Here is a 22136-nt window from a genome sequence, read left to right as displayed (position 1 = left end):
TCTTTTGATTTGTTCTTAATGTGGAAAATGTTGGCAGTTCCACATGGCAATTGGAAAAACTCCGAGGAGCGCACACCAGGTAGAGCTTTCCAAGGCTTTCCAGAGCTGGGGAGAAGCTCTCTATGAAGCGAGGCCATGGGCAGAGCCCCTCACCCAGCCTTTGCCCAAATGCCCAGGCTCCTCAGGCTCATCTCCCAGTTCTCCTCAAGTCCAGCTCACTGCCCAAATGCTTGTTTTCTTTCTTTCCCATCTTCAAGGCTCCCTTCTCTATTTCTAGCCAAGTTACCTCACCAAAAGACTATCCCCAGTAAAGACCCCCTTCTCCTGCCAAGTGTCTATCATTGTCCCCAAACTGGAAACTTTCTCTTCGGAAATTAATTCAAGATACTGCCTTCTGAGCTGGGATGGCAATGAGCAAAGCAGGAACCATCCTTTCCTCTCTTGGGAGAACCAAGCTTTCCCCTGGAGGAGGGAAACCCTACCTGGCAACTGTGGGCTGCCTCATGCAGCGTGTCCTCTGGGCCAGTGGTGGAGATACACAAACAGCTTCCTCTGGAGAGGCCAAGGACATTGACTGGTGAGTGAGCACGTTATCCCGCACATCCAATCTATTCTAAAGAAAGAGGAGGACCACAATTGGAAGGCTTTATTTTCGTTGCAGGAGGATATTTAATTCTTGGGGATAAAATAATGTATTTTCCTCCTGAATGTCTCTGCTCCCTCTATGTCCCCAGCCTTCCCAGGATTAGGTCCCACTGGCCCTGTGGAGATCACCTCTCAGAAATGACAGGAGGCATTTAGGTAGCTGGAGGGAGCTGCTGCCTGAAAATCAACATCCAATGCATCTCCTAGGTGGAGAATCTGGACAGCAGCTCTCAGCAAAAGGATCCACATATCATCATTACAATAGTAACACGGACACTGCAGTGGGCTGAGTGTTTATGCACCCCCATCAAAATCAATATGTTGAAATCCTAACCCCCAAAGTGACGGTGTTAGCAGGTGGGGCCTTTGGGAGGTGATTAGGTAATGAAGGCAGAGTCTCTCTGAATGGGATTAGCTCTTTTATAAGAGAGGGCCCGGAGAGCTCCTTCTCCTCTCCCACCATGTGAGGAGGACACAGAGAGAAGGCACTGACTGTGAACCAGGAAGGGGGCCCTCACCAGACACCGGATCTGCTGCTGACTTAATCTCGGACGTTCCAGCCTCCAGAACTGTGAGCAATACATTTCTGTTACTTATAAGCTACCCAATTTATGGTATTTTGTTATAGCAGCCTGAACAGACTAAGGCATACACCAAACACTGTCAAGAGGCCATTTACTAAATGTCAGGCATTGTGCTGAAAGCTTTAAGTCATGATCTTGCTTAATTACTTGGTCAACCTGATAGGCAGGTATTATTATTGCCATTTTATAGATGAAGCAACTATAGCTCAGCCAGGTTAAATAATTCACCCACAGTCATACCACTGTGTATGTGGGAACCTGGATTTAAACCCGGCTTTAGTCCTGTTTTACTGCCTCCCTTATGCTGTTAAGCAACATGATCAAGTTGTGCAGGCATCTCATGAGAGAGTGCACCAGAAAGACAGTCAGGACACGTGGAGCCTCATGCCACTTCAAGAGTGGTGAAAGTCTTTTTGAGCCTGGTTGCTTGATCCAGTAAAGCAGGCAGAGTAGATGATTTTCAAAGGCCCTTCTAGCCACGCTTCTAGAGCCAAGAAACCATCACACACTATTTCTCACTAAGTTCCACCAAATTCCTCATGCCCAGAACCACGTGGGCCACATGGAAAGCCCCCGTTAACAACTTTAAGGACCAGGGGTGTGGACTTCACAGGCAAAGGAGCCAAAACCATCCCCAGAGGCAAAGACCACAGCTCACTCTCCAAAACTGTGTTCTGAGTGGCTGGCCATGATGGAAATCTGCAATTAGCTGTTTTAATCCCTAAAATAGCTTTGCTACTATTGTATATAGTCACGTAGGAAAAGAAAAAACCAGGGACCACCACAGCAAGGTTGGGGGGAAGTTGGAGATTTAGGCCTCTGAGCACCAGCCTCTTATTTGAATTGTGTGTGGTTGCAGATAATGTTCTGATTTCCAGAGAGCTGACAGCTGGGATGAACGGCCGCTTAACCTGATTAGATATGCCTCAGCCACAGACTCTGGGGCCACAGACAACTGCTCATTTGAGATGCATGCCACTGGCACCCGTCTGAAAGAATAAAGGCCAGCCTCAAACAGACAACACATTCTTGGATGGAAACCTTATGGTTTCTACACAGCAAAAAAGGTTTATAACTGCCTGGGGTTCCTTTTCACTGAATATTCTTTCTTGAAGAGTGTTTAGAACAAACTTGTAACTTTAGCACTTTGCTGTAATTGCAGCTTGTCATTTATGACCCAGTGGTATGTGGGGGAACCCCAGGGGGGAAAAGGGGGGACCAAAGGGCTACTGATTTCCTGCATTGAATCTATTCTGTCTTCCCTGACACCCTGGGCAGTAGCTCCTGACCTTTCTCCTCAGGACCCGAATGTAGTCAGGAGGCCCTGCTCCTCCTTGCCCCTCTGTGCTCCTTCCTGCTCCTCCCTGCTCCTCCTTGCTCCTCCCTGCTCCTCCTTGCTCCTCCCTGCTCCTCCCTGCTGGGTGTCAGGACTGCAGAGTGTCTCTTTTCCCACCAGCTCAGTCGCTGCCCAGAGGATGCTTCCTTGTTGATGTGCCAAGCCCCCTGCTCTGCCATGGTTTTTACCTGTGGTTCTTAGTACCATGAGGCCTCCTGTGCATCTCCAGGAGTCTTGTCAGCACCCTGTAGGAGGATGGTGGAAGGGCCAGAGGGGCTTCTTCCAAACACCCCCGCCCCTCACCACCCATCATCTGAAATGCCAGCAATCCTCAGCCTCAGTGAGCCTCCAGTTATATCACTAAACTTGAGGTACTTTTAAATGTAAAGCACAAACTATTATGGTGTGAACACATACTATTGAGAACAACACCTTTACAGTTCTCTCCTAGAAGGGGAGAGGAGCACATTGCTCCCAAAGGAGCAGCAGGGAATCCCATTCCTTCACAACCCACACATTGGAACCAAGTGCTGAGCCATCAGTTGTCCATGTACACTTCCCCCCCTTGTTTTTTCAAAAATTGGAACCTACTCAAATACTAACTATAAACTACAAATCTTAAATCCTCCTGTTCATTTTTCTCCAAATGGTAAGACTTCCGCAAAAGTCTTCCAATAGGTCTCTCCCTGCTGCCCCTCTCACCTTAGTGGTGAAGAGCATGGAGGGAGTATCTAACTAGGATGCATGGAGTATGGAAGTGACTAACTAGGATGCATGGAGTATGGGAGTGACTAACTAGGATGCGTGGAGTATGGAAGTGACTAACTAGGATGCATGGAGTATGGGAGTATCTAACTAGGATGTGTGGAGTAGGATGTGTGGAGTATGGGAGTGTCTAACTAGGATGTGTGGAGTATGGAAGTGACTAACTAGGATGCATGGAGTATGGGAGTGTCTAACTAGGATGCATGGAGCATGGGAGTATCTAATTAGGATGTATGGAGTATAGAAGTATCTAACTTGGGTTCAAATCCCAGCTTAGTTTGAATTTCCTCATCAGTTAAATAGGAATAATAGTTAACTGGGTCATCTGAGTTAGAACTGAGTTACCTCATCAGTTAATTGGGAATAATATGAGTATCTCCTTACAAGGTTATTATGACATTAATTGAGATGTGGTGTATAAAGCACTTAGAGGACCTGGCTCATACCACAGGTCCAGTTAATCATTTTTCTTTTTTTTTGCTGTTGTTGTTGTTTTTTTTTTTTTTTTTTTTGAGATGGAGTCTCACTCTGTCACCCAGGCTGGAGTGTAGTGGCATAATCTTGGCTTACTGCAACCTCTGCCTCCCATGTTCAAGCAATTCTCCCACCTCGGCCTCCCGAGTAGCTGGGATTACATGCACACACCACCATGCCCGGGTAATTTTTGTATTTTTAGTAGAGACATGGTTTCACCATGTTGGCCAGGCTGGTCTCAACCTCCTGGCCTCAAGTGATCCGCCCACCTCAGCTTCCCAAAGTGCTGAGATTATAGGCATGAACCACTGTGCCCGGCCCAGTGAATCTTAACTATCATTATTATTGTCATTAATAATCCATCCTCTACCTGATTATCAGTTTTTACTGTGCTTGAACCCCTCTTTGATCACTTCCCAGGTTTAGGTTTCCCTATAGAGGCATTGTTCTGCCCTGTACTATAATTGTTTGGGCACTTGTCATATTACCATTATTAGAGTTATAAGCTCCTTGATAGCAGGAATCAGGTCTAATTCATCTGTGTATTTCATGCAGTGCCTCATCTGTGCTAATTATAGGTCAACCCCTGCTTCAAAAGCCTCCAAGGTACTCTACAGCCCACTGATTGAGATCCAGGCTGCTATCTTCACTTTGGCCCCAAATATGCATCAGATTTCTGTGGCCTCACACATTGGTCCGTGCTGTTCATGTTGTTAGAACCCTGTTCCCACCTTCACTTCTTGAACTCTTTTGAATCCTTCAAAGCCTAGCTGAAATTATACTTCCTCAGGGACATATTCCCAGTGCAGCAGTAGAACGGGATTCATCCTACCTCTCATCTGTAAAATCTGACTTTAGTGCAAGAGTCAGCAAACTTTTTTCTGTGAAGAACCAGAAAGTAAATATCTTTGGCTTTGCAGGCCATATAGTCTTTGTCATAATTACACAACTCTGCAAAAGCAGCCATAAATAATGCACACAAAAATGGGCATGGCTGTGTTTCAATAAAACTTTATTTATAAAAACAGGTGGGCCGGATTTGGCTTATGGTCTGTAGTTTGCCAGCCTCTACTAGTCTTTTAGGCTTTTTTTTTTTTGAGACAGAGTCTCGCTCTGTCACCAGGCTGGAGTGCAGTGGTGTGATCTCGGCTCACTGCAACCTCCACCTCCTGGGTTCAAGCAATTCTCCTGCCTCAGCCTCCCAAGTAGCTGGGACTACAGGCACACGCCACCACACCCAGCTAATTTTTGTATTTTTAGTGGAGATGAGGTTTCACCATGTTGGCCAGGATGGTCTCAATCTCTTGACCTTGTGATCCACCCACCTCGGCCTCCCAAAGTGCTGGAATTACAGGCATGAGCCACCGTGCCCAGCCAACATCCACTCTAGTCTCTTACGGTGCTAATCACAAGCTGCCTTTGTATTATGGTTATCTGAGGTCAAGTCTCCTCTCCACTTCAGAATAAAAGTTTCTAGGGGGCAGGCACAACATTTTTCTGTTGCCATCTGATATGGTTTGGCTGTGTCCCCACCCAAATCTCACTTTGAATTGTAATAATGCCCACGTATCAAGGGCAGGGCCAGGTGGAGATAATTGAATCATGGGGGTGGTTTCCCCCATACTGTTCTGGTGACAGTGAATAAGTCTCACGAGGTCTGATGGTTTTAGAAGTGGGAGTTCCCCTGCACAAGTTCTCTTGCCTGCCACCATATAAGATGTCATTTTGCTCCTCCTTTGCCTTCTGCCATGATTGTAAAGCCTCCTCAGCCCTGTGGAACTGTGACTTCATTAAATCTCTTTCCTTTATGAATTACCCAGTCTCGGGCATCTCTTTATTAGCAGTGTGAGAACAGACTAATACACTATCACTTACAACAGGCACATAGAAATGAACAGATATTTGAAGAAAGACAGGAGGAATGAGGTAGGTAAGAGGGCGGAGGGTGTGGGTGGAAGAGACATGCACAGAGGAACTGAGGACGCCAAGTCAGAAAGATGAAGAGGTTCAGAGATGGAAGAGAAAGCAGGCAAGAGAGCCCCCAGCAGAATCTCCCCAGTGCAGAGATGTAGGGAGATCAAGAACAGAGCATTATGGGCTAATTGTGCCCCCTCCTCCCCACCACCAATTTCTGTGTTGAGATCCTAACTCCTAGTACCTCAGAATGGGACTGTATTTGCAGATAGGATCTTAAAATAGGTGATTAAGTTAAAATGAGACTATTAGGGTGGGCTTTAATCCGATCTGACTGGTGTCCTTATAAGAAGAGGAAATTTGGCCACACAGACAGACACAGGGATGTGTGTGAACACAGAGATAACCATGTACAGACACAGCATGAGGGTGGCCATCTGCAAGCCAAAGAGAGAGGCCTCAGGAGAAACCAGACCTGCTGACACCTTGATTTTGAACTTCTAGCCTCCAGAACTGTGAGAAAATAAATTTCTGTTTAAGCCACCCAGTGTGTGGCATTTTGTTATGGCAGCCTGAGCTGGCTAACACACGGGGGAAGGCCAATTAGAAAAACAGAAGGAAGGCCCCAGCAAATGCTCATGATTTCAAATACTTTGCCTGTGATTTCTCAAACATTCTAGCTTTCTGAAGACTTTCAAGTCTTAGTCTCTTGGGAGATGAAGGTAGGGGGGAGTTAAGGATGGATTCAGTTTCCAAGTCCTGGGATGCAAGTATGTAGCTGCAGGCTTGCATTTCTAACACCATCCAGTCCTGATGATTCTGCTGAGTGCCGTCCTGTCCAGTTGCTCCACAGTGTTCCAGAAACATTTCTTACATGTCCATTCAAACTTAATCACCTAAATACCTGCCATTTCTCATGGACTTTTGAAGGGTTCTGTTTGCTTTGTAGTTTAAGGAAAGCATTTGATTTTTCTACCCTTGTAAAAACTGCAGTTGGGAGAAATAATTTTACTTTCGCTTCTAGGTTTATTTTGTTTAACTAAAGCCATTAGAAATAGCTTCAGTTTTACATTTTTCTTCAGTCTGCTTGCGAAGTGTGTTAACACGGTGGTTGAATTTCAATGGTTTGGATTGCTTTGAATGACTTCAGTGTTTTCGTTCCCGATTCCTCACATATTGGTTGCTATCTAGGTGACCAGATGAAAGAGTTAGTTATTTTTTTTATTGATGTGTAATAATAGATGTATATATTTTTGGGATGCATGTGACAATTTGATACCCTCAAATAATCAAATCAAAATCTTAATTATTAAGAAAGTATTTTCACTAAGTCAAGGCTTAAATGTGCATGTCGAAGTTGAAAACCTGATGTCCCCATAGATACAAGTTCAACATGTATACCAAGAGACCCAGCAGCCAGATTTTCTCTTTGCAGAAAGTGACTTAAGACCTCACAAAGTGAAGTCCTTGAGACACATGCCATGGTCCTGGGGAGCACAGCCTCCATTAGGCCAGGAAATAAAACCACCAGGAAGGGTCTAGCAGAGTTGCACTGCCCGGGAGCCTGCCTTGTGGCAAACGATGCCGTAGGAAGTTTCCACTTGACTAGTATAATTTTGAGATGCTCATACTAGATTTCCAGACTCATTATATTTTCCTAACCATCTGGTGGAGCCAGGTGCTGTTTTTGTTATCATCATCCCCAATATACGCGTAAAGAAACAGGACAAGAGAGGTTGTCGAAAGCTGCCTTCTATGTCAGTTCTCCTTTGTGACTGTTGCTTGCCAACCAACAGTTTGCTGGTGGGGTCACTGGTGGGCAGGAGCTGGGTTCTTGCACTCCTTTATATGCCCTCTTGGCACCTTGTAATATTAGGAACAGCATCATGGGCTATGATTCTCAATGGTATTTGCAATTTAACAAGATGCCCTCCTATGCCTGCCAGAGATGCTCCCCTATGGCGAAACCAGGGACCGCTTGTGTGCTGGTGCTGATAGGATCACATGTTGTGCTCCAGCTGCCGAGGAAGGCTCTTTCCTGAAGCTGATGTGCAGAAAACAGTAGTTAGGATTGATCTCTAAGAGGAGGGTGACTCTTGAGAGACGAGAATCAAGAACCAAAAGATTCTTCCCCCTTTACCAGTTTTGGAGTATCTGGGGCTCGATTTTATTGAAGAAACCAAGCCTTTATATGAACATACATCAAATTAACAGAAAAGCCTCTGACTTTTTGCTGCAAAAAGACTTCTGCCTTAAGCATTCATTCTGAATTGGGACTGTTCCCTGGCCAGGCTGTCCCCTTGTCAACTTGGAAGCTGACCTCTCCTGCCTTACAGAGAATCAAGGGACAGAGTTCCAGTCCTCTGGCTTGGGACTGACACTGCCCACCCGGGTTACAGCCCCACTCCCAGCAGCCTTCGCACCTGCAGTGCCATGATTTAATGAGGGCTGTCAGGGATTATCGAGTCATGAACTCTTTTGCATCCTCCAGGCTCTCATGAATGAGGCATTTTGTTCAGCTCCTTCTCACTTTGTGTTTCTTGGAGCTAGCACAAAGAGAAAAGGCAGCAAGTGAGCGGCTATTTTGGGCCAGGGTCTTATATTTGAATATTACATGATGAAATAGTTCACCTATCAAGTCTGTTGTTTTTGTAGCTTTTCTCTGCGTCTTCCTCCCACCTCAACTCACCCCACTGCCACCCCACCCTGGCCTTCTGAGCCCTGAGGCAACCTTGCTGGTGGACCAGCTAGGTAATTCTGCAGTTGGTGAATCACAGCTCACTAACTGAGACAGAAAATACTTGCTGCTGCAAATCCCCTGATGAACGGTCACCGGAAGCTGGGCCTGCAAAAGAGGGGCTGTAGGCCAACATTTGAGCTCCCTGAGCTGGGCAGATTTAGAGACTGACTCACACTGAATCCTTCTTGATCCAAGTTAATTTTCTGAGGGAAATCCAAGGGGGAATGGTCTTATGATTTAGTAGTGTTTTGAGGCTCAAAAAACATTTGTCAATAAAAGAAAGAGAAAATGGTGGCTTGGATATTCAGTTGCTTTCAGTGGACAACATTTTGGTCACCAGGAGGCAGAAACATCCACTGTGAGTGAGGGTCTCCTTTCCGGGAAGATGGTGGTAGAGCAACTGGGCCAGCGTTTGGCCTGCAGCTGGAACTATCTTTATATAACACAGCAACAAATGCCATTTAAACAACAATTATAAACAAGTATTCTTTGACTCTTCTAGCTCTCACTTCAAAGAAAACCAAAGCCATTGGGTGCCATTGGAGAAAAGAATACTGTGATCATTTTCATTCTCCCCAAACACCCTCCTTCCAGCAGCCTGGAAAAGCCTTGAGTGGGACTTTACAGGTCACAGGATTCTTCTCATATATTCCAGGTAGAAAAAAAAATCTATTTAGGATTAAAATTTTCTTGACATTGACATTATTTATCTATCCACACTATGAGGGAATATTTCCTTCTCAAAATATACCAGCCTGTAGAATCTCTGAAAGAAGTCTGTTGACTGAGAGGCAGATGGACGGTGGAAAACTAAAGGTAAGTCAGCTGGAGGTTCACAGGTGAGAGAATTAAAAAAGGAAAGAAACCATTGTCAAGTTGGTAACCATTAACACAGGGTCAGGCGAGATGGGCTTCAACAAAGTAGCTCTTTGTGGCTGTAAAATACTATTCTGGACCAAGTCCACCACAAACCACAGGAACATCTAACTTAGAGGCCCTTGGAAGGATTGAAACACAAACCCTGAACTTTGGTGTCCTCCAACAGGCGGTGGCTGTGGGCTACTATGAACATCCGTCTGACCCTTGGAAAGCCTGAAGGAGGTGCCTCCTTGCCCTCCAGCTTGGGCCTTGGCACTTGACTCTGTAGTCAGGGCCCCCGGTGTCCAGGATAAGGGTGAGTGTGGCCTTGTACAGCTGCACATTGTGGCTTAGGTTTCTTGTGATTACTACGGATGGAGTTGAGTTGACCGTGGTGTCATGTAACCAGGATTGGTTGGCAATTCCGGAAATCTGAGGGTAAAAATAGCTGCAGACCCGCCAACCCTTGGCCGGTGCCACCACAGTGGACAGGAATGGTGGGCTGGAAAGTGCTGAGTTTCCTGATCTTTTCTTCCTTCCGGTGGTGGGAGGTTCTCAGAATAAGAAGGTCTGGGCTTTGGATTTCCCCCAAAGGTTTCTCGGTGCTTCCCGGGCCTGCTGAGTCAGTGTAGTTGGGTTTGAGGGAGCACTCAAGAAGGGATGTTGGTTTTTGAGAGAGGGGGCTTGGAGCATGAGCCGACTCAGGCTCAACAGCCAGGGGAGGTAACCACAGAGAGCACCCACTGGTTCCCAGCCTCCCATGGCCCCAACATCCTGTCACCAAGGGTTTACAGCCTCCCAACCACCCTCCAAAATAGACCCATCAGGGCCAAGGCCTCTACCCTGCTCCATCTTTCTTGCTTCTTGCCAATTCTGTGTCTGAATTTTGCCATTTCCTGACTACCGTCTTCACCCCACAACTGCTTCTCCTGTCTCTGTAGGAGAACTGGTTAAATGCCAAGCCCATGGCCCAGTTCCCCTCCCTATGGTACCATCCCATGTACTCTCTGTTTGATCTTAACTCTGAATTCCTCTGTACCATATTTTCACCTTTTTCTAGTAAATGTTCATTCATTGCAAAATGCTTCAGGACCCCCTGAGAAATGGAAAACATAACTTTTCTACACGTGACCTACAGAGAAGCTGCATTAGCTTGGACTGAGAGAGAGATGCACTTGAACCAAATGTACATCTAAATTCTAGAATGTCTCTAGAAGGGGAAAAGTCTTATTATTTTAATGTTCACATGATAGTTTCAACTAGGCTGACAAAAGTTGAGTTGGTATCAGCCCTTTGATATCCTGCTTTAATAATTTGATAGGGATAATTTTCATCACTAGGTTAATCTTTCAAATAAAAGGGACCTCTGGAAGGAATGCATTTATGAAAATTGTTATTTGAGTCTTAAAAGTTTTCTTGGACCTTGCCAAACCCAATTTATCCCTCTTTTCATTTTATTCACGCAGAACTTAATTTTAAAAATACATTGCATGTGTGTGTTTGTGTTTATATATGTGTGTGAATGTGTGTGTGTTTGTGTGTGTGCGTGTTTGTGTGTGTGTACGCGCGTGTGTGTGCACTTAGATTGCTTACTTCTAGGCTGGGCTGTGAAAGGGACAAATTCACTCGGTTCTTCAATTCAGCACCCAGTAAGTGCTTACAAAATGTTTATTGAATTGGACAGGATTATATGGATTAAAGATTCTTGTGGGAAATCTTGTTTACATTATTAATTTGCTTGGCACGTTCTTTCTTTCTAGATAGCAATAAGGCACACTTTATTTCCAGCTCTCGTCCAGATTTAAGATTCCACCTTAGTGAAGTTCTGTCATCTCTCAGTAAGCCTGTGGGTCTTTATTCTCCAACCAGGTCTTTACTTCTTCCCACAGTGTCCCAAGGAGGACCCTAGCCAGCAGCTGGCTCCATTGCCTGGAGTTTGTTGCCAATGTGGCCAGAATCATGCGTTTGGCCTGCTGTGGTCCACCAAAGCCCACAGGTCCCATCCTGCATACCTGGCCCAAGGCAGGCACTATGGTGCACTTGGTCTCAGAAGGTGGGGCGAAGTTAGAAAGGCTCACAGCAGAGGCAGTGTTTCTACAGCATGGGCTTTGGCACCACACTTCACCCGATTCACATCCTGGCTCTAGCCCTTTCTAAGTATGTGGCCTTGGTCAATTCCGTTAGTCTCTGATACCATCTCCTTTCCTGTAAAATGAAGAAAATAATACCTTACCTGTGAGAATGCTGAAAAAAGTGGAAATACAGTATGCAAAATGGCTACCGTAGTGCCTGGTAGCTGTTTATTTCTTTCTAGATAGCAATAAAGCACACTTTATTTCCAGCTCTTATTTAAAATTCCACCTTACTGAGTTTCTGTCATCTCTCCGTAAGCCTGTGGGTCTTTCTTCTCCAATTAGGTCCTTATTTCTTCCCACAGTGTCCTAAGGAGGACCCCAGCCAGCAGCTGGATGAAAAGCTTTTCTCACCATGAGTGAGTCACATCATCTTAACAAAAGATGAAACTTTGTTCCAGAGTCCTAGGCCAAGGAGAGGCTGAAGAATCAGAAGCCAGGTCTAGTGTGCCACAGGGAGTGGCCTGAGAAGTGGGAGAAGAATGGTAGGAATGGTAAATATGAATTGAGCACTCGCTAAGGGCAAGCACTGTGCTCAGCACTTTATATGGAACATTTTATTTCCTCTTCACAACTTCCATGTTATAGATGAAAAAAGTAAGGCTCAGAGAAGCTAAGTCCCACATCCAAGTTCATGCAGGTAGCTGAAGTCAGGTCAGTTCCAGGAAAGAACCAAGCATCACACCAAGGTCAGGTTCCTGCAACATGCAGCCTCACTGCCTCACTGGGACCCTCTTGCCTCCTGAAGTTGCCCCTCCCTGGGACCCACAGTTGGAGTCCAGCATAGAGGGGCAGACACACAAGCCAACTTTGCATGTGCCACACAGCAGAGATGGTGAGAAGTGACTGGGTCCACACTACTAATAAGACCGAGGCCTGCGGAGGCAAAAGGAAAGATTTGTCGCTTCATGTGACTGCTTAGGGCAGAGCTGGGACCAACCCAGCCCTCCCAAACAAAAGGGAGGCAGCCGCCTACTTCCCTAAGTCCTCAGCATCCTTCGCCTGACTCATGCTAACGAGCTTTGGGGCGGGGGCGGGAGGAAGAAATCTGACAAAACCAGTGATCGAAAAAACCTGGATTGGAACATTTAGCTTCCTTCAAGACCAAGTATAAACCGCACCTCTGCTTGCCAAGCCCTAATCATCATCCCATGGCAGAGTCCCTTCTTAGTCACTGTCTGCCCCTCCAGAGGGGCTTGTAAGACAATTACAAGAATTCAGTGATAATCTCTCCCTATTTTACATCTTTCACTTTTTATTTCCCGGGTTTTCCTGAATTTGCCCTCATTAAGCATCCCAGCCCATGCTTCACTTAGCCCTGAGCTCAAGCCAGCCAAAAAGCCTTTCAGCATATGTTAGTGTCTCCCCCTGCCTGATTCTATTACACGGATCAAAGTCCCCTAGCAGAGTCCTGGGGCTTCCTGTCAGCGTCAGCAAGATCAAACAGAAGAAAGACAAGGCCCTTAGAAGTGGGAGGATGACTGGCTCCATGATATTTGCATGTTGGAGGCATAGACTGAAGACCTAGTCCGAGAAGGGGCTGCTTGCCTGAGCAGAGGGTTCCACACCCCAGTGGTGGGTGCACCCTGAGGTGCAGGGAAAGCCAGGTCTGGTGTGAGTGTCAGAGTCCATCATAGCCGGACGACCGTCACAGCATCTAGAATGAAAGGTAGAGCCTGCCATCCAGATGGGAGCCCCGTTTAAACCCTCAACCTCAGCCCTCTCCATCCAGCCCCCACAGTGCACACACACACACACTGGATGAAGAGGGAAGACTTGGAAGTTCTTGGTGAGAAAGGAATCCTTGGACATGAGAACTAAGGATGCTGCTTCTTTGAAACATGGCTCCTACCCTTATGAGTTCAGAACTTGGTTGGGCCGAGGATGATCAGAGCTATGGGTTAGGAAAGGCCAGTGAGCCCCGCTGGATGTCTTTCCTCAGCATCCCTGAGAACCACTCCTTCTTCTGCTGGTGTCTTTCCACATCGGTCCCTTCTATACCTGACCCTAGACTCCTGAAAGGTTGGCTCCTAGGCAAGAGGGCTCTAATTTTCCCTCTTGGGTTCCACATACCATACTCTGACTTTGACCTTTTGTAATTTCAGCAAGGTGTGTATTTGACCCCCTCTGCAAAGGTGACTGTGACTGAGGAGTAAGCCCCAGACAGGTTGAGTATTTAGGATGTAGGGCTTTATGTAAGGCTGGACACACTGCTATAACAGAGACCCCAGTCGCACTGAAGCATGGTTCTCTTCCACATGGCAGTCTGGAGATGAGTGGTTCAGGTCAGGAGGGAAGCTCTGCTCCACATAGTCACTCGGCACCCAGGCTTCTTCCACCCTATTACTCTGCCATCCTCTAGAGAGTTGTGCTCATCTGCAGGATCAAAGCTGGGTCATCACCTTGTCAGCACCTCTGTTCATAGGGAGCAAGGTGGAGCAGAAATGAAGGGCAATCTACTTTCATTTAAGCAAGTGATGCAGAAGCTGCACATCTCGGTTCTGCTCACATTCCGTCAGTGAGAATTGAGTCACATGACTACCAACCCAGCTGCAAGAGAGGCTAGCTCTATCTATCTCTATACCTACATACCTATAGTCTATCTATTTTCACTGAGAATGTGGTGGAAAGTTTGTCAGGAAGATATCTCCAAGATTAAAATACCAAGTAAACTGGCCATTTTTTAATTCAGTCAACAAACATTTATCAAGTTCCTAACATTATCTCAGTGCCATGCTAGGCACCAGACAGACACAGTTGGGGAATGCATGCCCCATGACTCAGTAATGTAGTCTGTGGTTTATAAATTTGCCAATCCACCTTTACTCCCGGAAAGAGAGATAGAGAGAGAAAGAGAGGGAGAAGGTGAACTTGTTTTTAAGCAGATCACAAAGGATGCTTCTTAGCCACCTCTGTGTAATTGAAGGGTATCCTCAGATTCCAAGCTAACTAAAAACTTGCCATTGGAGCTCCTTATCTTCTTAATGGTCTGCACAACAACAACAAATGCAAACATAAATTGAATGCTTACATTGATATGATTATAACTGTACCACCTAATTCTGAATTTTCCATTTGGGGTCCATCAAAACAGCATTACTATGCTCATATGTTGACTTTATAGTAAGCCTTTATACAAAATGCCACTTTTGATGGTTTCATATTCTTTAACAAAACTACTGGAAAGATGTGAAGACAGTAGAATCAAGCTTCTCTCAATTACTCCAACACAGAAGCTCTGTGGCTCCCTGATTCTCCATGATGCCTTGTGAGGCTGGAGTGTGATGTGGGACCACTGAGGAGCCAAACAGCACTAAACAGGGGAAGAGGTTGAAGGGGGAATCAGAAGGTTCCCCCCCCTGCAACTTCGGTGCAGAAGCACATTGGGTAAGAGTCAAAAATCTGACAGGGCTTGGAAAACCTCAGAACAAGGGTTCCACATCTCCTGCAGCTGCCAGATTTTTGTTCAAGGAAAATTATTTTCCTCTCAAATATGTGCTTACAATCCCACAAGCTGCCTTGCACATGGGCTGTAGCAATGGCCCAAGCAGCCTCTGGCTCAACCCCCACCTGCCTGAGCACCCTCCGGGTAAACTGCCAGAAGTCTGGCCTAAAGGAGCCAGCTAGTTCATTGTCAACAGATTGTCACTCTCCAAAGCATCTAGAGCTGGAGCGAATTTGCTGAGTTTCAATGCAATGAATGTCTGCTCACAGGCACTAGAGTCTGTTCAGAGTCATCGGCCTTTAAATCCTGGAAGGCAGTGATATATTACCTCGCACAACCTCTGGGTTTACAGAGTGGACAAGGAGATGCTCAGGATCTCACAACAAGTTAGTAGCTGTGTCCAGATTTAAACCTGAGATTCCAACATCCCATTCCTTATTCTTTCCAACAGAACATTTAACACAAATGTGCACGTGGTTTAATGAAAAACGAAAGTAACAGTCGACAGCCTCAGTTGCCAAAGCACTGTGAACTCTCCAAATCATTTCCATGGAGTCTGTATGGTGGCCCAGTTCTTGCTAACAACCTTACATAGTAGATGGAGCAGGGATGAGCCACACTTCAGAGGAGGCAGATGTGGACTGCCGAGAATGTGAAAGCCTTAGCCCCAGCACACATGCTGTTCATAGCATGTCCATGCTTTGATCCAGGTCTCCTGGCCTCACCCAGCATGCTCCCCACTCTGCAGCTCAGCTTCCCTATTGGCAAGCTGCTGTCCCCCAGGTCTTGATTTGCTCTTTTGCTAACAAGAGGGAGAGAGGATAAAAACAAAAACAAAATGAAAGAGTGACACTGTCTCCAAAAGCAGCCATAAAGCTCCTAACCAGGGCTTGAAGGCGCAGTGAGATTCCCCCAGCACAAGGCATGTGATTCTTGTGTCCCAAATCTTCACCGGGAAATGTCTAGAGTCCTTTACCCAACGGTTTGTGGAGGGCTCACAGTGTGCTAGGTGCTGCAGGGTGTTTGGGGAAGCACAAGGCAAGGGCTCTATCCTACAGGAAGGGAAAGAGAACCGAGGAAGGGGTGTTAGAGTTGTTGCCCATGATGTTATTATCTTGTATGATCTCATTTAACTGTTAAAACTGCATTCTAAGGTCTGTATTTTTGTCCCCCTTTTAAGACATCTGACGCTCAGGGAGATTAGACAACACCTGAAGTCATAAAACTATTAAGTGGCCAAACTAGAATTCGAGTCTAGGTCTGTCTGAATTCACGATCTTTCCAGCACTGGGTCTGGTACATAGTAGATGCTCAACAGATGTGTTGAGTAAATGAATGGGCAGGGTGAGGTTTGACCAGGCAGAGGAGAGAACCATAAATTGGAGGTACAGTGGATAAGCCACCCTATCTTAGTGATAAGCCACTATCACTAAGATAGTGGCTTACACTGTAGAAAAAGATGCTGAGGTCCCAGGAAGAACATGCTGGTGATTTATCACAGCTACCCAGAGAAGACCAGCCTTCCTAGCCAGAGAGGATGCTGCTAGGGAAGGTGCTTGCTTTTCTCTGCTCCAGGCCTGTCCTCTCCATCCACCAAGCAAGGCACCACACTCATTTTTATGCTCATCACTCATCTGGGGAGGCAGCTGCCTGTCCTGTCCACACATTCTTCCCTCCCCCGAGGCGAGAATCACACTCAGGCCCCTGCTGTTCCCACCTCCAAGGGGCAGGCCCTGTCCTTGCTGCCCATGCCTGTCTTTACTTCCACAGATGGCATCAGAATCAGCAACCTGAGAAGAGAAGCCCCAGAGGCCCTGGTCCCACCCTCTGAAGTAGTTTGACACTCTGAGTTGGGCGCCGACAGCTGGTTTAGCTGAGACACATCTCCAAACCACGGGCTACAGCTGCCGCGGTGTGAACTGTCTCTGAGCCTCCTCTTGGGGCAGCCACGGCCTGACACTGTGGTTCCTAAATGGCTGACAGATTATCCTGTGTGCTTGGAGGAGTCACAGGAGGATTATAACTGTCTGCCCCATCCTATTACCCCTCCAGCTGCCTCTCCCTCTGGAGTCCCTCTCTAGTGTGTAAGAATGTCATCAGCACAGCCACATTAAAAAATTTGTAAATGACATTTTTCAAAGCTGGAGCATGACTGGTGTGTGTGTGTGTGTGTGTGTGTGTGTGTGTGTGACTCTAAGCCATGAATATATCAAAGACACCTCTGCTGCCTCCCTCGATGGGTTTTTGGGGGCGAGAGAGAGGGCTGAAGGAATGAATGAAAGCCCTTTAGAGTCCTGTCCACCTCTTGGTCTTGGCCATTGTGAGCATTTTCTTTCTCAAAATCGCCTATCCCTGATTCCCCAGCATGAAGAGAATGTGTGGTCCGAGAGCCCGCACTAGGAAAGCACATCTGGAGGCCAGCCCTTCCCCGGCAGCCTTGCCCATTCTGCTACTGGCAGGCAGCACAGCTGGGCCAGCTGGCAGCGGTGCACGCAACTCCTGTCCTGCACACCCCACATGCTGCTCCTCCTGCCCTTGCACCTCCCTCCTCAGCCCATGCCTCCCTGTGCTGGATGTGTCAGGAGTGTCCAAGTAGCAGAAGCCGTCTCTGGCTCAAGAGCACCATTAGACCTGCCAGGTCTGGCTGAGCCTCGTGGGTATTCGCTACAGCCTTCCTTCTGGGTGCCACTGTCTCCAGCAAGGGTTTCTGCCAATTGATTTCCAGGTTGGTCTCACTTGGGGATTACATCCTGCTGGGCTGCCAGCCAGAGCCCTGACAGCTGGAGCAGGACTCTTGTCTACAAGGAGTGGCCCCACACCCCTTGAGGTTGACAATACCCTCCCTCCATCCTCGCACACATCCCTGCATCATTAGAGCTGAACTCTGTAGGAAGGGCCTGGACCCTCCCAGAGTTGTAACCTGGGTCTCTCAGGAGGAATGAGTTAGTGAAGCAGATTGTCGCCATTTGGGAGCCATTTTCCTCCCCAGAGACAGGGGAGTCCACTAGGAGTACTGTCCCAGGCCTCCCCCTGCCATGCCGTGTTGCCTGTTGTCCTACAGCATGGCACAGCACTCTGAGTTTGAAGGCAGGGATCTGTCTTCACTTACAACTGTGAGATGTGAAATCAGTTTGTACCTCCTCTGGCCTCTGCTGAGGGAAGGTAATAGACTGGAAAAAATAATCACAGACCCTGTTCCTCCAACCATTTGCTAAGTTTTATGAAAAACTGTGGTTATGATTCAACCCCAGACAATGACAAAGAAATTGGAATGTTGATTTGTAAAAGAAAGAAAAAAACCTGGATTGTATTATTTGCATTTAAATTTTCCCTTACTTAAATTGGTTTCTACCATCTATTGATCATAATTCATATTAGGAGAACCCATTGTTACAGTACATGACATGGCCACTATTAAAAAATTCAACCACTCATGTGGTAACAAATTGAAATATAAATCAATGTATAAACCACAAATTTAAAAACATATTGTCTTTTATTCCCAAATAAACTATACTGTAAATAACAGAACTATTTACCAAGTTATAGAAGTCGTGCTGCAAATCAATCATCAAACCAGACCAATCGATAACTTCCAAATCATTGGTGGAGTTTTAGAAGTTGTCTTTTCTTTTCTTACTTTCCTCAGCTGTCACTACCCAAATGGTAAACATATTGAATAATTTTTGATGTATAGAACAATATCAAACCCTTCCACAGACTCCCTTATAAGTTAATAGTCATCAGGTGGCTTTCAGTTTCAGTAGACAGAGAATTTCTCTTAAGGTCATTGACACTGTTCATAGTACTGAGCCCCCACCCAGTTCCTGCCAAACTCATGGCACCAAGGTGAAGTTTTTCCCAACCCTTGTCATACTGTTTATGACGTTTTTGTATTCTATGTCTCTATTTTTGAAGGAGTCATACAAAATTATTTATTGGAACGTCATACTTAATTGGCCTAAATGTATTAAGTTTGTTCACCTTCAAACCCAAATGTCATTTAGCCATGCTTCAAGATTTAACAAATTGAAAGAACATAAACATTCATTATATTTTTAATTTTTGTGTTATCAAATAATGTAACACATTTTCCTCCTTCTAAAAATAATCTTATGGTTTTTTGTTGTCGTTTTTTGTTTGTTTGTTTGTGTGTTTGTTTTGGAGACGGAGTCTCTTCTGTCACCCAGGCTGGAGTGCAGTGGCATGATCTCGGCTCACTGCAACCTCCGCCTCCCAGGTTCAAGCAATTCTCCAGCCTCAGCCTCCCAAGTAGCTGGGACTACAGGCGTGTGCTACCACATCCAGCTAATTCTTTTCTGTATTTTTAGTAGAGACGGGGTTTCACTATGTTGGCCAGGCTGGTCTTGAACTCCTGACCTCAGGTGATCCGCCCTCCTCAGCCTCCCAAAGTGCTGGGATTATAGGCATGAGCCACTGTGCCTGGCCATTTTTGTTTTTTTGTTTTTGTTTTTGTTTTTTTCCTTAGAACAGATACTCTCTTTTTTGTTGTTTCAAATGACATAAATCAGTCAGCGTCCCAGTAGGAAACAGATGAACACTCAAATTGAGTAATTTGAAGAGTTTCATAAAGAGACTCTTTACTAAGGGGTGGGCCCAGCACAGGGAAAAGACAAAGGTCAGTGCAGTACCTCACAGCCAGTCATTACTAAGCCCAGGCTTGAGGGGAAGATGGAGCTGTTACTAACATTTGGAGAGAGAACTGGGTGCACAATGCGAGGAAGGCAATGGCTATCAGCAGGGAGGGAGCCTCACAGTGATCACTTTGACCTCAGACTTCTCCCTGTCTCCGACATTCTGTTGCTGCTCCAATTGGCCAAAGTCAGTTGGTAGGCAGAGCTCCCGGGAGCCCATTGGTGAGCCTTGATGGGCCATACAGGTGAGAGAACAGAGCAGAGAAGGAGAGAGAGAGGGCTAGGGGCAGGAGGAAACAGACAGAAGATGTACTGCTTTGTCTCCGTAACATCTTGTGTGTCTCTTTCATGGTTTCCCATATTTCATGCTCAGATATCATAATTGTCCTCAAATTAATTATCAAAGAAACTTTTCTTTCTTAAAAGGCTAAAGAATTGATGAATGTCATTGATTAAAGCCACATCTCTTAAAACAAATTTTCAAAATGTTCAACTACAGCCACTTTATAATTTCTGTTAAAATAAATATCTCAACCTTGACACAATGTCCAACCTGCCTTTGCAGCTCTTATGCTGCAGGCTGGCTCTTGAAGAGTGAATATTCGTCCGGTTTTTGTCATTTAAATTCTAAGCTCTTCAAGTATATTATTTAATCTTTAATATCTTATTTGGAGAAAGGTGACAAATATAAAGTTAATGGAGGACAGATTTAAAATGATTTACTTATTTACATTTTTCAATGAATATTTAAAGAGAACCGAATACAGTAACTTAGATGATATCAAATTAAAACACCTGGAAATTTTTTCTAAAATTTGTGCGGAAACCTCATATTTTATTCATCTCATTATATTGATACACTCTATAAAATTCAATGAGATTTTTGTGTAACTATTTCTCAGCGAAAAATTATTTTTCCCAAGCATTGATAAACTTAGCAATATCATTTCAGATGTTACTACTTCCAGTTCCATATGATCAACAAAATCCATTAAACTACCTTCAAAGTCTTAAATTTCACATTTAAGTACATTGTTAACAATGTTGAAACCTTATCAATAATGGTTGACATTTTATTGGTTAATGTGTATGTCTTCCAAAAAGCAATTTTTTTATCCTAATAGACGTTTCATAACAAACAAGATCATAAATAATAATATACCCATATTGAAATTAATGAGTTTTGAAGTTTGTTAAATATTTTCTATCTGTAAATACTCACTTATTTGTAACTAGCTACCTTATAGTGTTACAAAGTCTAATAGTACTTTCAAAATGTTTATCTCTTTATTAATAGTCATTGATAAACTCTTTGTCAGAAATGTTGATGATTACAAATGCTGTTTTATGGAAAATTGATTCATGATCAACTTCTGCTTTTTTCCTCACTGATGATTGCAAACTTAAAATTTGAACTATGAGCTTTATCAGAATGGGACTGCCATTCCGATAAAATATTTAAGTGTTTAGTGTTTAGTACTTTCCACTATTAATGATATAATTTTTTTTTTTTTTTTTAAGACTGAGTCTCGCTCTGTCGCCCTGGCTGGAGTGCAGTGGCGCGATCTCGGCTCACTGCAAGCTCCGCCTTCCGAGTTCACGCCATTCTCCTGCCTCAGCCTCCTGAGTAGCTGGGACTACAGATGCCCGCCACCACGCCCGGCTAATTTTTTGTACTTTTAGTAGAGACAGGGTTTCACCGTGTTAGCCAGGATGGTCTCAATATCCTGACCTCATGTTCCACCCGCCTTGGCCTCCCGAAGTGCTGGGATTACAGGCGTGAGCCACCGTGCCTGGCTGATGATATAATTTTTAGCACTCTTTGCATCCCACATTTACATTATGAGCAAAATAAGCTACCTATGTTTTGTTGAAAAAATAAAATTGTGAATTGTTTTTTATGTCAGAAATACAAATTATTTGGTTTATTTTGTCCCAGCACTTCCATAGTCACAAGACGTTCTGTTTGGGTTTGTTGCCTGGTGTTGGGAGATATTTCAGCTTAGGGTTGATTGTTAGTATGATATCTTCTTTGTTTCCTACAGAGTCAGAAGATGAACATTTATGACATGCTAAAAGGAACATCAATAAACATCTCAACTTTCATATTTCTTCGTTCTGTGTATTCAGGTTTCTGTTTTTTTTCTAAGCGAGTATGTATTCTTAATGGAACAAGCAAGATGGTAGGCTGATTGGAGGGAGCAAACTATTCACAGTGACTGGAAGAAAGAATGCCTGAATATGATTGCTAATTGAGACACAAAACTGGCTAATATGCCGTGGAAGAATAACACTATAACCTTTGGTGTCATCTTTTCTACCAGACAGAAATACTTGTGTCTCCACTGAACAAAATTCATTTACATTACTATTGGACAAAAGCCAATTGCATCACTTTCAGTTTTCTGCAAGTTAATACCTATCTTTATAGATTTATAAAGTAGCCTAAATCGTAGTAAGTAGCAAATCAAAGGAACACATTCCTAGAGAACTGGGTAATTTCCAGTGGGCCTGCTCAGCAGTGCTTAGCACTGAAAGAATGTGTAATAATCTCTTTGTCTATTTCCAACTTTTGGATAATTCTCCTG

Source organism: Nomascus leucogenys, chromosome 17 (assembly GCF_006542625.1).
Source record: "Nomascus leucogenys isolate Asia chromosome 17, Asia_NLE_v1, whole genome shotgun sequence".
NCBI classification, from domain to species: domain Eukaryota; kingdom Metazoa; phylum Chordata; class Mammalia; order Primates; family Hylobatidae; genus Nomascus; species Nomascus leucogenys.
The sequence above is the reverse complement of the archived record's forward strand: the minus strand, read 5'-3'. Positions refer to the sequence as shown.